The sequence below is a fragment of the Haemaphysalis longicornis genome, unplaced genomic scaffold (genome assembly GCF_048455015.1).
Source record: "Haemaphysalis longicornis isolate Haplotype H1 unplaced genomic scaffold, Haemaphysalis longicornis Haplotype H1 scaffold_7, whole genome shotgun sequence".
NCBI classification, from domain to species: domain Eukaryota; kingdom Metazoa; phylum Arthropoda; class Arachnida; order Ixodida; family Ixodidae; genus Haemaphysalis; species Haemaphysalis longicornis.
This window is the reverse complement of record NW_027526422.1, coordinates 30,295,464-30,308,409: the sequence shown is the minus strand read 5'-3', so window position 1 is coordinate 30,308,409 and position 12,946 is coordinate 30,295,464. Positions and strand designations below refer to the sequence as shown.

Sequence of the window (12,946 nt, the reverse complement as noted above, 5' to 3'; positions counted from 1 at the left end):
GGCGCGCCGCAGAGGAGGGCTCCGTATTAATTTTGACCACTTCGTGGCCTTTAACGCGCGTCGAAATCTCGTACACACGGGCGTTTTTACTTTTCGGCTCCATCAGAAAAGCAGCGCAGGCCTAAAAAGTGGTCCTAGAAAACATTCGCCACAGCCGGATCAACGGCACGCCGAACAACCACTGTAGTTTAGCTCTTTACAGTAAGACGGCCGTCTTGATAATACGCACACGCAGTACACCTTTCTCCTGATTCGCACTGAAACCACAACATTTTAGACTCGTAGAGCCTCTCGTATCAACGGACAAAACACAAGGCACGTACTATATATATATATATATATATATATATATATATATATATATATATATATATATATATATATATATATATATATATATATATATATATATATATATATATATATATATATATATATATATATATATATATATATATATATATATATATATATATATATATATTAATTCTGAAGCATCTTTTTAGCGACTTGGTGTTCCATCGGGACATCGCTCTTGCTCAGGTAATCCTCAAATACGCTAAAAACGATTCTCGATTTATGTAGGGCTACTTACAAATTATGGATGCGTTTAAAATAATGCTGCACACCCATTAAAAATATTAGCCCCATTAATAGGCGCGCACTAGTTGATTATTTGATAGGCTGCGTCGGTTTATAGACAAAAGGATGACAAATGTGACAGATGTGGTGGATTTAAAATAATGTGAGACATTTATACCACGTTCTTCCAGCTCCGCGGGCAAAGAAGCCTGTTCACATCCAGTAGTTTTTTGGCGGCACTGCATTTTACGCTTGTTCAGAGAGACTCCATATAACGTAAACAGACCATCGCACGGCACTGGTGTGGCAGAGACGCATATAACCAGGGTTATCGTTGGCACCATTTCTGGAATGACAAACGTCGGCGTTCGATGTCCCTGCAAGGGATCCGAATATTTCGCCGCTTAATTACGCCGGACTAACAGTGAAACGCTGTCAATGCCCGTATACCCATTTTTGGACTGTCTAGACGACCGTATACACAAAGAAAAATAGGCTCCCATAACTTTTTTTGCTCCAAGGTTAAGCGGCCAATCGCCTGTCACTAGTTCAAACATAAGTAGGAAGAAACAAAAAGTAATGTCAATTAGGCGAGGTGCAAAACGAACCCATAGCATGGATAACGAGACTGCGCAAGTGTAGAGACTCGGGCACGATCAATCAGTGGGTTATTAGCGGAATATTAGAAGTGACCGCGTTCGGAAAACATTGCCAATAAAATCGCAAACGAAAACTTTACCATCCCTACCTAAAGAAAGTTGCGAGAGAAGCGCGAAAGCTTTCTCCCATCAAAACAGCGTCAAAAGTGCGTCAAAACCATCGCTGGAAGTGCGTCCACAATCGCTCGTAAAACGTTCAAAGACCCAAATCGCAAACGAAGAACTAGCCCATGAGACGATTTCTCGCGCAATAAATAAGCGCATCTGCAAACCATTTAAAATGGACAGCCTCCCAAATTTTTAATAATATCGCGGGAGTGACGACGAACCGGCGTGTCAGCGCCTTATCACGGTGTTCAGCAGCGAAATGAAAGTACGCGCACGCGCATAGGGCTATCTGCTGTACGAGTGTGGTCTGCTGGGCTGTTTCCTTGAGAGTGGTATACACCCCCAGCAGCTGCATCTGAATGGCTTTGTGCCCCACGCTGCTTAGCTACCTTCGGCGGTAGCGAAACGGCCTTTCAAGATAAGAAAAACAGGGGGTGTGTTGCCCTGAGAAGAAAAGCGGAGCAGACGACGCTCCCACAACAGATAGTTCTAGGGGCGTGCGCGTACCCTCGCCTATTTTGCCGGTGAACACCGTGATAAGGCGCTGAAATGCCGATCGGTCGTCGCTCCCGCTATATTATCAAAAAATTTGGGAGGCCGTACACCGATACGCGGTTAATGAGATAAAGGCATACTGCTGTACTCTTTCATTATCGATGCGTGTACTGTCTTATCTAGAACAGTTCCTTTTTCGAGATTTTCCGGTAACCGTTTTGACACAATGGAAGCCCTGCTTGACTTACGCGCTGTGTGTCCACAAATCTTATCAGAGCTTTTCGGTCGACCAACCGAATGGGGAAATGCATTAGTTTTTTTGACACGACGCCATCGGCCCCACAAAGAAAGCTTTCGCTTGAATTGTTTTTCCAATTCCGGCCACCTCTCACTGGAGATAAATGTAAGCAACCAATGCACGCTTCAAAGAAATGCTTGCACGGGGAAGTCACCCGGTGTGCAAGCATAAAGTTCCAGAGCAAGAAAGATGTCGCTTATGTAAATGGCGAAATATGGTGCAGGACATTCGGTCGCAGATAACGGCGGTGGCGTGATAAGAAAATTCGGAGAGATAGAATGGATGCGGAATAGGAACTGGTTACGCTGAGGTAATTGGGAGAGGTTCTTGTCCTATATATAGCGGAAGGATCGTGACGGTGATGAAGGCGCCCAACTCACCCATTCCCAATAACACGCGTCGCGTCTTCTCCAGACAAACACCTTCTCTAATCCCGCAAAACTCAACTTTATCCACCATTCATTAAACCCTTTCCCGCAGTGCCCTGCATGCACGGCCCTGCCCACCCTTCCTCACGTCGCCTGGGGATGTCATAAAGACCAGTCTCCTCAAGTCTCCTCCTAACTTCAAGTCTCCTACTAAAGACCAGTCTCCTACTAAAGACCAGTCTCCTACTAAAGACCAGTCTCCTACTAAAGACCAGTCTCCTACTAAAGACCAGTCTCCTACTAAAGACCAGTCTCCTACTAAAGACCAGTCTCCTACTAAAGACCAGTCTCCTACTAAAGACCAGTCTCCTACTAAAGACCAGTCTCCTCTGAAGAGCCGTGGGAGGAGGTGCACACTGCACACTGCCCTGGTGAGCAGAGCTACTGAAGGCGCCACCCGGCACAAGCAGCGGGCCACTACAGCCCCTTAGACCACAGAACGCTCAATAAAAGCTTTCTCTCTCAAAGCGCGGGTAAAGAATTCTACGCACTTACAAGGCCTTTATAAGCTGTCACAGAAACAGACAGTCTTTTTCATTTCCCTTCATTTTCGGCACTTCGTCTTCTGAAAGAATAAGCATCGCCGTAGCTACGATGGCACCGTCCGTCTTCGTTAACAAAAATACAGAAGTGCCAGGACGCAGGATGGGAGCGACCGGACACCACGGCGCCGGTGGTGTCCTCGTGGTGGTATACGGGCAGTTTTTCAGCCCGAATGCGTAGAAACGCGCCCGCATAAAGTGTATACATTTCACGAAAATAATGCGCCATTCCACTCCGAAAAGGTGGATAGCCAGCGAAGCTTTTCAGCGTACGACAGAGGCGACACAATCTAGGCGGGAGGTATGAGTACATTTTACTTCTCTTGAGCGCTGACGGCAGTCATTTCTAAAGGACGCACACTGCCGTTTTCTGCTGAGCATTTGTGATAAAGTTGGATTTGTCGCAAGGCGTTTTTGCACACGCTGAACATAAATACACAGATCTCTAATATAAGCTTCGCTTAAAATCGGGGATATTTCGAAAAAGTTCATATATTTTATCCGTAACATAATATAAAAGCGGATCCTGATTTTTTTTCAGCCGGCCGAGCAGATGAAAGCGCGCCACAAGATGTATCCACGTGAGAGAGCGTCTCGCTATGATGGACGCAGATGCCCGTCTATACTATATTCCAGTCGACAAATGAGTGTGTAAGGGCGGCGGCGCTATTACTCTAACGAGCAGATGTGACGAGGCGTAGACCCGTTTTCGCTCGCTGCTCGGGCGACACGCCAGCGCGTTACTTATTTATTCCTACCCGCCGTAGCTCACTCGGCTGAGTCTGCGAACACCGCTGAACGCGTGACTTCACATGCGAGCTTCCAACCTAATTGGTCTGCAGGTTCTGGCGATGCTCGGAACTGTGGCTGGACAACGAGAACGTAACCACCGTTACCGCGTACGGTTTGTCAATCGCTGGGTGTAACCACTCTCTTTGTGCTATGAAGCCGGAACAGACGCGTCTCGAAGGTTTCAAATGAGGGCTTCGAATCTTAACTTTTTAACATCGGACCTGTTTAGGCGCCCGCCATGTCCTCCCTCCTACGCTGTCAAGCTTGCAAATGGCATGCAGATGGAAAGTTTCGAGTAGAAAAAATTCATCAAAGAATAAAGAAAAAGCGTCCTATGGCTTTCATATTTTGATACAAGACGGCTTATATTGCCCCTGAAATATATATTCCAAGCAATGCAGGTCTGTTAAGAGGTGAAGCCGACTTTAGGAAGGGTTGGTGTAAGCTTGGTATTTTGTGAGCTGGCTTCCTCACAGCGCATGTTGCGCAGTGAAGCACGGCCGCCTGCGAAGGGAGTGTGATTACAGAAAACGGATCTTAACTTTAGTGTTCATGAAAGTATGCTGAAACAAATCATACGACAATTAGCCGCCACGACGACTCTGACATTATGCCGAGTTTCATTTGCTTGTAATTAGTTAAAAGTAAAGTTGTAATGGTTACAGAATTACTGTTTGCTGTCAATACATGGACATCTGCGGAAGAAGTATGGTTGCAGAAAGCGGCTGTTACTGTTTAACAGAAGCTATCCAAACTATACAGACGACTAACATTACGCACAAGAAAAAAGCCGAAGCTAAACGGTATCTTCGTGAATACAGCTCATAGTTTCAGCAGATTTCACACTAGGTGGAACTGGCTTTAATTTCTTTCTCATCATAAACTTCAATATCCACTTTAAACCCTTAAAATTTGCAATTCGGCTGAAAAAAAAAGCAGTTAAATTTTACTTGAAAGGTTAATCTAGGCGGCGAAATACTTTTTTTTTTTTTTTGTCTAGAATGCCCCTAAAACGTGCCCTTCTATTCTTGTGCAGTCGTTTTAATTTATGAAACAAACGTTTGGCTCTCTTATTTAGGGAAAAAAGAACCACCTAGGCGCAAAGCGCGATACGTTGAAATTTTCGCAAAGATTGCTTGCCATTTTGCCTTGAGCGCATATAGTCTGTCCAGCGGCCAGTGGTCATAGCATAGTATACGCACGGACGGAAATCCATGGCGAGCACGGCCCTCTGCGTAGTAGCACCTGCCCGGCCGTCGACGATTGCTTGGGACACTTAAAATCCGCTCTCCGCGTGATTATGCAGTTTCCTCCAAGGATAACCGTTCACCGTAACATCATCAGCCAACTGCGTCACCACAGATAACCGTTTATCGTAACTCCATAACCTAACCGCATTAACAACCCGGTTAGCTTTAAAGCAGACACAACAAGCGAAAATATCGCTTCGTCGTGTAGCGAAAAAATACGACACGCATTTACACCTCAGGCAATAAACACAAGCCCCGAGTCAGCTAACTTCATTCATTTCCACCGTGCGTCTACGACGCAAACCACCCCGAAACAACGCAGACAAATAGTACCGATGCATTTCCACTTTCGGTTCCAATCAGCTAGCGATCGCGCACCCAGGTCACGCCCCGCAAAACGGGAGAAGAAAGTGCAGCGCACGACGCGTGCAAATGCGTCGCCTACCCCCTGCATGCCAGCGCTATCGCCGTCGAGGCCCCAAAGCAAGCGGCTCGAGGCGGCGCACAAGCACGACACCGGAGCCGTCGTCAGTCGCCGCACAGTTGTCGTAACTGTACAGCGCACAGATGCCGCCCGCGGTCTATTCGTGGCGTGCGCGCGCCGTGTGACATTTGGAGAGCCCGAGGGGGAAAAGAACGAACTAACGATGCCAGGAGAAAAAGAGCGCGTGACCGCAGAGCAGAGACTGACCGTGTTTGCAAGCATCCGACGAGCACGAGGGCTGCTCCAGTCGCCGGAGCGCCGCTGTACCGCCGTAAATCCAGGCAGAGTCGGAGAAAAGTTTTGTTCCTCAGAGGGCGGTTTCGCAGTCACCACCGCGCACCATCCCAGCGTTCGCCGGCACTCGCCTTAGCGCGCACACTCGAGTCCGAGCGAGGGTTGGCGCCGATCTGTGGAAGGGGCGCCGCCACAGCCGGCTAACGGCACGCGCGCGCACTGCAAACGCTCGGCGCGTCGACGCCGCTCGACCCGCCACCGGCCCGGACGGAGAAGAAGGGAGAAGGGGCCGCGCTTTCTCCCGCCGCTTTCTTGCGCGGCGCACGGGCCTGAAACTGCGGAACTGCGCATGGGGCGGTGGACGCTCGGCCTTTCCGAGCGGGACACGACAAAGTGAAGGGGAATAACTCGCCAAAGAGGTCGTAACGGCTGCGCTAATTGACCGTGAGAGAATTTCTTCGGCTCTTAGGAACAAGATTTCCCGCTGACGTTTCGGGGATCGGCAATTGCTTGACCCGTATACCACCTGCGTCCGCGAACGTAGGAGACTCGCTTAGACTCAGCTCGTCACTCAATCATTGCGGAGGTGGACCCTATTTAATCAATTAAGACGCGCGAATGCGGAAAGACACCCACAGTGATAGCGGATCCGCACGCAGTGGAGACCCGTCTCATTTAGCAGTGAACGTTGTTAATTAAGGTGATTCATCAACCGGCCAAGGTTGCCGTATTCTCCTCGGTCTGTCGAGCAGACGCAAGGCTCCGGAGAAAGGAGAGAGCAGGAGAGAGGCGGAACAAGCTCAGGAATCTGCTCACGCCAAATGCTGTTAGCGGTCAAGGGCACACCGCTCGCGGACAGGCCTATTGAGCAACCAGCCGTACACAACTACTGTCAATGCCTGATGTGGCCTAAAGCGGGTAGAAGTAGGTCATCCCTCTCCTATATTCTGTGCCCATCTGTTCTAGCTATTACCGCAAACTGTCTACCCCTTCGCGGCCCTCGCTCCTCATTATGACTGCTGCGGACGCTGAATTCGCTTCTATAGCAGTAGTATTCACTTTATTAATTTTCAAAAAAGTGCAGTTTTTTTAAGCATCAGGGCGCCTGTAGTCGGCGTGGAACTGATAATCGCGCGTTAGTAGACATAATGAGGCTCTTCGAAATCGCACCAGAGCCTGGAACTGCAGATTGGTACGCGTTAGAGAAACATGTAATTGATTGCAGTTGGGATTAATTTATTGAAAATGTTTTTATTTACAGTTATTAATTACAGCTTCAAAAAGCAATCAGACAACTTTTTGTAAGTTTTTATTTAGAACAGTACATGATACTAACTTTGGTAGCAAGAAAAAAACAGCAAAGGTTAAATAAAAAGGCGCTGGCTATCAGGAGGAACCAAACATGAACTTCTGTTAAGCTAAGAGAGTTGACGCATTGTTGGGGTGTATCGTGAGCTTCATTCACGGCACGAAAACAGACCAGGAACGACAAGAAGAGGGACTACAAACAAGTGTTTGTTTATAGTCCCTTTTCTGGTCGTTCCTGGTCTGTTTTGCGTGCCGTGAAGCTCATGGATTACCAGATATATTCAGATTACCAACAAGACACCAAAGCCGTGCAAAAAGCTTGATTTAGAAGGCGGCATTAGCTCATGTACGGTATCACCTCCTACTTGCGCCGCGCGGAGTAACATCCGGCTGCGCTGATGGTGCGCAGGATAAACTAAGTGGAGATCAGTGGCAGGATACTTCCATTGCCGTTCTTAATACCCGAGCGTAGCCGAACCCTCACGCTTTTGGAATGTATTGTTCCAGCAGTACAATTTAACAAAACTTGTTGTTGAGCTAGTTGTTTGTGACTGTGGCAAAAAAGAAGAAAACAGTGCTAAGCAGACGAGGACGCCTGTATATGTCGTTTGTTTCTATCTTCGTCCTCGTCCGCTGTCCTTTCTTCATTTTTGTTCGAGTAGGCTATATAAACAGAACCCGCGTGACTTTCTCCATAATAAACAAAGCGAACAGCCTTCCTCTGAATCTTTTCAAACCATTCCAAATTCGTTATTGTACAGAGGTCAAAAGCGCAGGCATATTCCAGCTTAGACCAAATAAAGTAGTGTGTAAAACTAATTGAGCTTTGGCAGGTGTGTCCGTGAATCTATTTCAAACTAAACCAGGTTTGGAAAGGCAAAGGAAGAAACATTAGTGTTGTGCGAATTCAGCTTCATTTACTAGTTAATGTGACACCCGTATACTTATATTCTGATCTTCGTTTAGGGAATATTCTGCAAAGAGTACAAAACTTTTAGATGGGTTCTTTTTGTTGGTGATACGAAGACAGATGGCTTTTGGTGGGTTTAACACCATACCCCATTCAATTCATGACGAAAGGAGAAAACATCAAATACAAACTCAGATTTTGTGGTTTCACAAGCCGAAGCTACACCTGTGCTATGAGGCCAGCCGTGCAGTGGAGGGCTCCGGATTAATTCGGACCACCTGGGGACATTTAACGTGCATCAGAACCCTGCCGCTCGTTACTTTTTGTTATTTATTCACGCCTTTGAAGTCCATAAAAATACGCTTAACGTGCCCAACCTTTCGCACCGCTACAAATGCTCTCGTCTTAGCGAAATTTATCATCATAATTCTCCTCTAAAAGATAAACTTTTATCTACCCCCCGCCCCCGTTACGGTCCGTCTCGAATTGACCATTGCAGCAAATTTGGCTGGCGATATTGTCGCACTGACGAATATAAAGAATCTTTTATACCAAAATCTAGCGTCAAACGGAATCACCCCCCTCCTACCATCGTTGCACTTGATGCCACTCGCTTTAAAGCGGCGACTCCAGCGCCCTTTGTTGAACCCATAGTAAAGCGAAGCTTTCCATTCTTCACTGATGGCGATGTAGTTACGCCAAAACGCACTGCAGGGAAGCCGACTTTACGCCACGGGAGGGCAGATGACGATGACGATGATGATGATGATGAAAATCGAAGCAGTAAAGCCAACTTTGCCCAATGGGAGGCCACATGGAAGGGCATTTTCAATAAATTAATAAATAGAATCTCGGCACACGGGCGTTTTAACAGCGGAGCTGTTGTTACCCGCCGTAAGTTCGTCGTTGCAGAAAAAAATACCAAGAAAATGCCGAGCACTCGTGAGCGCTTGCCTCGCGGCAACCACCGAGCTTTATCGGCAGGCGCAGTAGCTTTAGCAAAAAAAAATCGAGTGTTGTCGTAAAGAACTAACTCCCATGTAAAAAAAAAAAAAAAAACTCCAGCGCGAATGCTAAAGGGGGAAAGACAACCTGCTTGGGAGAGGTCACCGCGGCCGCCACATTCTCTAGACGCCATTATGGATAATTGGAGACATGGCTACGAGTGTGCCAATCCTTCTAGAGACGACTTGCAGATCCCGCCACCGCTAGCCTCTAGTCGATGACGAAGAGCTGGTGGAAGTCTGCAATGCTGGAGATGACTTTACATCCACCACTCGCCGCAAAGAAGACGACCTCTTCGATGCATATGACGACAACTACTACCACCATAACTATGCAAATAAACAATGATACTGAAACTTAACTATGTGTCCGGCAATGCTCCCCCACAACAGCTTCGCCATTCAAGTCTTGCGCGTGAGTGCATGCGTCCCTAAATTTTTTTGCTTTGCTCCTCCATCTGGAGAAGAAAGTATAAGTTGGTATGGAGTTAAGGGCATCTTGGTAATTAGCATTCTAGGTATTTTCGAAAAAACGCAGCTACCAACGAGGAGCCGAATTTGAACTGGCTGTTTTATGCCGCCAACAGAACCATCGCAGCAAAATTTTAAAAAGTAAGGTGCCAAGGGTATTACCCTGGGGGACTCCGGAAGTAACGGGAAGGTCGCGCGACAGATATTGAACCAATAATTTGCACATATTGACTCTGCTCTGACAAAAAAGCAGAATCCCAAGACGCGAGGAGAATGGGAAGCCCGATGAGAGGTAGTTTGTAAACAAATTTGTGATGGGTAACTGAGTTGAACACCTTGGTAAAATCTAAAGAATAGTTGCATCTACCTACCCACCAATATTAAGTGCAGAGAAAAAAAAAATATTGAAAATTGGAACATAACTGAGCAGCGGTTAAGTGCCCTTCCTAAAGCCATGTTGCAAAAATAAGGCTCGATCAGTTTCAATGACAAAGATAAAATATAAATACGGTGGTAGTCGGCAAAAAAAAGAGGGACATCTTTTTTTTAAGCGAAGCTTTCTATTCATCACTAATGGCTTTCACGTCTGAGTGAAACACACTGCAGGGAAGCCAACTTCGCACAATTGGTTTCACAAAGGGCACGTCAATTATACACAACATCGCATAACAATGGAATGACTTTGCCCACCTAACAAACCTCTCGTAATGCGCAAAATATAGTTTGGCAGTACACGCACTGAGTGATGATGATGATGATGAAATACCTTCTCTGAGCAGGGTTGTACTTCGACTTTGGACTTTGGTGGTTCGGGATTGGATGTTGGATTTGCACTTTGGCTGAGTTAGAGTGGACTTCAGCTTTGGACTTTGGCAGTATGGATTTCAATCTTTGGGAGAGTAAATTTTGGACTTTGGCTTTGCTCAGGTTACATGGGAGAAAGCATCGCGTTTTAACCGCCGTTCTTTTAAGAAGGCGGCTTTTATATATTTAATACCAACAGCAAGCGCCCCTTTTAAATCCTGAGGTACGGCAGAAGACCTAATCCACGCCTGCAAAATGATTACGAGAAACGTGGTCAGCGACTCAACGCAGCAACGCAAAATGCGTTAGGCATCGAGTCCAGGAGAGGAATCAAATTTTAATTTTAGGAATATGTTGAGTACGCCGTTTTATGACACAACATAAAGTTCAGGAAAAAAAACATTATTTGAAGTAGCATACACGAACATATTCGTTAAGATGGCATGGCATGACCATTATGTGAAATCCCATTAAAATAGTCTGTTTACGTATACAATAAAAGTTCAAAATTTCTGGGCGTCAGCTTACATAAAAATGGTGAGGGTTGTGTTAAAATAGGCTTTTAACGTGCTTCACTTCTTGCGCAAGCGCAGAGCGGACTTAACCGACGCGATGGAAGACGGCCGCCATGCTTCCCAGCCGCTTGGCTTTGCGTTTTAACTGATTTATCTCCAGATTGATAGAAAGGGTGAATTTCACTGCTTTCTTGATTTTGATGGGTATGAAAGGGCCTGGACAAAAAAAAAGCATGTTTTACATAATGTGCCGAAGAACGGAGGCATAATCGTTATCAAAGTGCTCAAGTTATCAGGAATTACCAGGAGTTAATCGATGGCTTTTTACTTTACTGTCCTCACACTCTTATATTGTACTATCTGAAACATGCGCGCAGTACAATAACTTGTCCCTGATTTCTTTTCCTCTTTTTTGACACCTTGTTATGTTTCCACATCATTCGTTCAGTAAAGTTCGAGTCCGCTACGCTAGAGTAACAACCTCAGCTTTTTTTTTTCTTTTTTACTCTGGCACCGGTGATATTTAATAAACCCTCTTGGTGAGGAAGGTGCGTACAGCAATGCCCGTAAATCCGTAAATGGCTGTGTGCCTGTTTTTTTTTTTTTTTTTTTCTTTACTGAACACAACCTCAATGCAACTTCAAGAGGTCATGTTTTGTTGGCCTACTGTGTATACCTGCGGTATGCTCCCTCCTGCCACTTGTAGCACGCTGCATTCGTCGCGTAGCGGTCATTTCTCAGTCTCCCTTTCAAAGCGAAGGTTTACTATTTTCCTTGTTAACTTGCGCGGAGGACGCGCAAGTTAACCTTTTGACCGGAGACACACTCCCGGCGACACAACCCTCTCGAAGCGCATCGCGTGACTCGCCGGGCCCGCTATCGGCGCTGCGCACAAGGCCCTGTTTTCGTTCGGTCGTTCTGGGGCCCTATTCTCGACTGCACAAATTACCGGGAAATTGGGCAATTTGCCGGAAGTCTTTTCTGATTGGCTTCCAATTTTGGTCACGTGCTTCCGGTTGACAAAGCGGTTGTGTGTGCTGCCGTCATTTCGACGTTTTATGACGTTTACGGGCACCAGTTCTAAAGTTTGCCTTATTTCTCCTTACTGAAAGCGCATAATTCTTGGCCGCAATGAAAAACCAGACTAAAAGCACCAGACATGACAACGTAGGCCTGTCTTTGCTATTCAACAACAATAATGCCTGTAATACACGCCCTGTCTGTGATTGGCTGAAAAGGCATCACGTAATTTAAACAGTTGGCGGGAACGGTAACGTCATGCATTTGCAACTTCAGCCTACGTAAAAGTGACGTAATGTTACGTAAGAGCTTGAAAATGGCGGCTGCTTTTGTCGCAAAATAGGGCAAAAAATTGCCCCGGCTTTCGGCCGTAGAGTTAATACCACTGATCTCCACTTAGTTGTTAATACCTTAATACTCTTTCGGCGTGGCGAAATGTCCGCGAATTTGCAGCAGGCGCAGTTTCGCATGACTCGGTTTAAAGCATGTTTTTTTACTGAAAAAATTAAGTTTCGACTGTTTCCAAGTCAGCGATCAGGGAGCATACATATAACGTGCCGTAGTTTTCTTTTATGTTTGGCAATAAAATAATGATTATTTGTTTGTCGTAACCGCAACATAAGAGGGCAGTATAAGTCTTTCCACGACAAAGAGAACCCAATGCATGATATTTGTCCACGCACCTCCTAGTAAGCTGCTGGGTCACATGCTTGAACTCAAGAGAAAAATAACAAAGAAAAGTGACTCTTTGGTTCATTACAGCGCTGATTGAAGTCGAGATTGACGAATGAGTGAATCGGTGCGCTCCGCGGTTATCAGGCGCTTCGCTACTCGTATGTGTCATTGAAGCGATGGTCGCGGCTGTCTTCCATGATCACGCCATAAACTTGTAACATAGCAGCAGACGATGGCGTGGCGGTGGTGGCGGCCGGGAAGGTGATAACGCAACAAAGCTTGCATTGAAGCAGAGAGCCCAACTATGTTACTAAAAGCGATTGAAAGAAATAAATAGATAAGGTAAAACAATTGTGTGATGTCCTTT

At 46.1% G+C, this 12,946-nt stretch overlaps 1 protein-coding gene across 5 annotated transcripts in view; it reads right to left on the bottom strand.

The window, feature by feature from the left end:
* Window positions 1-6,143, bottom strand: part of LOC144145047 (sodium/hydrogen exchanger 3-like) — a 349,094-nt gene extending 342,951 nt beyond the window's left edge. For 3 of the 5 annotated variants that reach the window (XM_077676551.1, XM_077676552.1, XM_077676548.1), the window contains exon 1: window positions 5,846-6,142. The gene's annotated coding sequence lies outside the window, so the exon portion shown is untranslated. Of the gene's footprint in view, window positions 1-5,845 lie in introns of all 5 variants that reach the window. The other 2 variants (XM_077676547.1, XM_077676545.1) reach the window with 1 other exon arrangement.
* Between the last annotated feature and the right edge of the window lie 6,803 nt (window positions 6,144-12,946).